The following is a 4,660-nucleotide window of genomic DNA, read 5'->3' as shown; positions in this document are numbered from 1 at the left end:
TAAGTTTGATAGTTCTGTTTAGTTTAGTTTATTATAGATTTGTTGTTTGTTAATACGTTTTTTTTCTGAATGCTTAAGCGCTATCGTGATTCTTGTGGCACAATTTCTAAAACTATTAAACGTATAGCAAAACCACTCACTGAGTTTGCAAAACTAAAGCACAAACACTGCATTGCACTCAGTTTGCAATTTTGTAGCACACATTTTGCAAAACTGTAGGCCACAATTCACTGCACAACACTCTTTTTGCAAACTTTAACACAACTCACTGCTTACACTCAATTACCAAATTTCCAACACACTCCTAGCAAAATTATACACTGTATGGCTATCATTAACACTATTTTGCCAACTGTCTGGCACACTTTCACATGTGAAAACTATTTTAGATAATTAGTTCACTTTGCAATCAGCCTAAGCACTATAATAAGCCACAGGTAAGCTGTCTGTGTGGAGTACAATGGATGGAGCAGTAAGAGTGAGAAGACTGAGAATCAGAGGGAGGCCGAGGGAGAGACGTGGATTTGAGAAGCAAGATGGTTAGAGGAAGTTAGAGGAAGAGGACAAGGAGGAGCAAGAAGAGGACGAGGATGGGAAAGAAGAAGGGTAAGAAGAGTAAGAAAAAAACTGATGACATCAGAGCTACAATAGGGGACCATGTCATCAACCATGGGATGACCCTGAGGGAAGCTGGCCAACGGTTTCAGCCTAATTTGAGCCGCTACACTGTGGCAAGCATCATCAGACATTTCGAAATGAGAATCGGTAAGTACTTTGTAGCACTGCCATACTCTATGACAAACACAACAGTGCCATACATGCAAAAACACTGAAATTGTTACTTTACAGAATTGCTAGACGTCCAGATGTTGGGGGCAGAGGAAGACTCCAGAGCAGAGACCCATATAGTGAACATGGTGATTGCCAATAGCAATAAGACTGCACGAAATACAGCAGCCATAATTGATAATGACACCATCTTTCAAAATATACACAGTGTAAGCATTTCTGCACTAAGTCGTGTACTTGCGCGCCACAGACTAAGAATGAAGCAAATTTACAGAGTTCCTTTTCGAGAAAACACAGACCGTGTAAAGCAACTGCGATATGACTATGTGCAGGTAAGCTACATGTCATTGGTTCTGAATTTGGAAGTGCTACTGTAGTGCTGTGCATGGTCCTGATGTGATGCATTTGTTTTGTCTTGTCCAGAGAGTGATGGAACTAGAAGCAGATGCCATGGGACATGAGCTACTTTTGTAGATGAGGCCGGTTTTTAACCTCAGTAAAACCAGAAGACGTGGCAGGAACATTATTGGACACCGTGCTATCATCAATGTCCCAGGACAACGTGGTGGGAAACATAACCATGTGTGCAGCTATAAGCCAAAATGGTGTTGTTCCCCATCATGCAACCATAGGCCCATACAACACTGCACACATTATTGCATTCCTGGACACCTTACATGACAGCTCACTGTTCAGAGACCAGAGCATACCCGATATTCATCATATGGGACAATGTTAGTTTCCATAGGCTGCTTTGGTCCGCAACTGGTTTACAGACCACCTATTCTTCATGGCACTCAACCTCCCTCCATACTCTCCATTCTTAAATCCCATCGAGGAGTTCTTCTCTGCCTGGCGCTGGAAGTGTCCGACCGTCATCCTCATCAACAGTGCCCTTTTACAGGCAATGGAGGAGGCATGTGGAATACTGACCAGGCATCATGTCAGGCCTGGATACGGCATTCAGGAGATATTTTCCCCGTGCCTTGGACTGGAGGATATCGCATGCGATGTGGACGAAATTTTGTGGCCGGACCCAGAAAGACGACATGATGTAGCTGATTGTTTTTTTTTTTTTTTGTGATATTACTATTTTGTGTCTGACTTTGTCCTTGGTTTGATGAGTGTGAATAAAACACCAATACTTGAAGTTTGGATCCTTGTATGTTTACATGACACTATGAAAAAGTATGACCTCAATTTGACATCTGTACACAGAGAAAGAGAAAGCCAGATGTGTTTTGTATTTATACCATCAGTGTGTAGTTGGCACATTGTGTGCTTAGTAGATGATGGCTTGTTGTTTACTGTTTGATACGAAAACCAATTTTTACGAAGGTGTGAAGAGTTAATCTAGCTGTGTTCGCTTTTGCAAGAGAACTACATGTTTTGATAATTGGGTGAAAGGTTTTCTTATTTGTGTGTAGAGTTTTGCAAAAATAGCCAATAGTTACAAAAAATGTGCTTAAGCAATCAGACAAAACTGTAATAAATGCATATACAAATCAAATTTCTTTTTGATTAATGCATATACACATCAACTTTCTTTTAGATTAATGCATATACTCATCAACTTAATTTTTGATTAATGCATATACACATCAACTTTCTTTTAGATTTATGCATATACACATCAACTTTCTTTTTAATAAATGCATATACACATCAACTTTCTTTTTAATAAATGCATATACACATCAACTTTCTTTTGATTTATCATCACCATTCATTATGTCATCATCGCAATTCATTATGACATCAACTTTCTTTTTAATAAATGCACATACACATCAACTTTCTTTTAGATTAATGCATAAACACATCAACTTTCTTTTTGATTAATGCATAAACACATCAACTTTCTTTTTCATTAAAAGGACATAACAGCTGCTACTTAGCAGTTCCCAGTAAATTACTTCTGGCGGTAAAATCTGCCAGCCATGTCTCTTCAGGTCCATTGACAGTTTTGGCAACGGGCAGCTCAACGTGCATCGTTAATTGTTTTTCCACAAGACAGAAGATGGGTGCACCGTTCCCGGCGACGCTGAAATACCGGGTCGATGCGTGGAGTGAACGGAGCAAGCCCCCTTTTTCAACTCCCATTGCTAAAAATCATTTAATATGTTGTCCCCTGATAGACATATCAGATATTAAACTGATAAGAACAGATACTACACTTGATCTTAGCCAAAAGGCGAGAAGGACGTGACCACCACCTCTATGCTGTCAGATGCGACCTCCCCGGACGGTTCTCAGTTGTCACGGTCCATAATTTTAAAATGGACATAACAGCTGCTGCTAGCACCCCCGTCCAAGCGCTTCATGGGAAAGCACAAAAGTTTTAGTAAAGACGGCAATTGTGGTTTTCCCAATTGGTCAACTCCTGCAACGTGCAATATTCCCATGCTGTCACATTTTGGCTACGTTGTTAGAATCTGAGTTTCCTTTGGAGAGCATATTTGTTTTCACAAGTACAAAAGCTTAGGCACAAACAGCAAAGCCCACCAAAAATAATTTCAACTCATAGGCGTTTCCTCTCCACGGAAGTCTTTAGTAAAAGGGAAAGACTTGTGCGTTATGAAGAGAAACCAGAGTAAGTACGCCCACTCTCGAGAGCAGCCGAAACGCCAGTCTTCCCAGTCCCAACCCTCGCGGTAATTCTCACTTTGGTGTGCCGCTTTCCCAATCACAAGGCCTCCCTATTCCCCCATTGTCACAGCCAATATTTTGTCCTTGCTTTTTTTTCTGCCAATCAAAAGTGCAAATCTCTTGCTACACTTTTGTATGGCTTTATCTTGTCAAGTATTATAAAACGTTTTGATACCAGGACCCCAACGAGGTTTCCCAATCATTCAGTTTTTTAGGACAATTTCTGGCGGTAAAATCTGCCAGCCATGTCTTTCAGGTCCGTTGACAGTTTTGGGCAACGGTCAGCTCCACGTGCATCGTAATTGTTTTTCCAGAAGACAGAAGATGGGTGCAACCCGTTTCCCCGGTGACGCTGCACTACCGGGTCGATGCGTGGTTTAGATTTGTGCATATACACATCAACTTCTTTTACATTACTGCATATACACATCAACTTTCTTTTGGATTCATCATCAACAATTCTGTATGTCATCATCACTATTCATTATGTCATCATCACAATTCATTTGACATCAACTGTTCTTTTATCTATACTGCATATACACTAGGGGTGATCCAGTGTCCGACTGAAACGATATCCTGGTACGGATAAAGCACTTTGCCGAGTACAAGTATTATCCGAGAATATGAGTCAATAATCCGTGCTCGGATTGAATAAAACTCCTCAACTGGCCGCGCAGCGTTCTGTGATAATCACAGCGCCCCCCCCCGCCTACAAAACCGCTCGGATCAATCACACACACACCGAAACATGGAGAAATGCGCTCTCTCTCGCTCTCTCTCTCTCGCTCTCCACTGCTCCGTCAGTCAATTCGTCTGCGGATCTGTTCCGTTAACGTTTAGGGTTTCTTCAGCTTCAGGTTTGTTTTTAACTTCGGTTTGTAGTCCTTACATGTCCAGTAGATTTCTGGTGAACGTGGGTTTTGTAGTCCTTACATGTAACTAGTTTTCTGGTTACGTGGGGTTTGTAGTCCTTACATAGTACCAGTAGATTTCTGGTGAACGTGGGTTTGCAGTCCTTACATAGTAACAGTAGATTTCTGGTGAACGTGGTGTTTTGTAGTCCTTACATAGTACCCAGTAAGATTTCTGGTGAACGTGGGTTTGTAGTCCTACAATAGTAACCAGTAGATTTCTGGTGAACGTGGGGTTTTGCAGTCCTTACATAGTAACCAGTAGATTTCTGGTGAACGTGGTTTCAGACATGCTGCTTGTTTTAAAT

General features: G+C 41.2%; 2 non-coding genes across 2 annotated transcripts; both read right to left on the bottom strand.

The window, feature by feature from the left end:
* Nucleotides 1-2,808: 2,808 nt before the first annotated feature.
* LOC116685552 (U2 spliceosomal RNA) lies at nucleotides 2,809-2,995 on the bottom strand. The gene has a single exon (XR_004330980.1). It is a non-coding gene; the product is annotated as a U2 spliceosomal RNA (small nuclear RNA).
* Nucleotides 2,996-3,272: 277 nt separating this feature from the next.
* LOC116685553 (U5 spliceosomal RNA) lies at nucleotides 3,273-3,386 on the bottom strand. The gene has a single exon (XR_004330981.1). It is a non-coding gene; the product is annotated as a U5 spliceosomal RNA (small nuclear RNA).
* Between the last annotated feature and the right edge of the window lie 1,274 nt (nucleotides 3,387-4,660).

Source organism: Etheostoma spectabile, unplaced genomic scaffold (assembly GCF_008692095.1).
Source record: "Etheostoma spectabile isolate EspeVRDwgs_2016 unplaced genomic scaffold, UIUC_Espe_1.0 scaffold00569986, whole genome shotgun sequence".
Taxonomy (NCBI): Eukaryota; Metazoa; Chordata; class Actinopteri; order Perciformes; family Percidae; genus Etheostoma; species Etheostoma spectabile.
The sequence above is the reverse complement of the archived record's forward strand: the minus strand, read 5'-3'. Positions and strand labels throughout refer to the sequence as shown.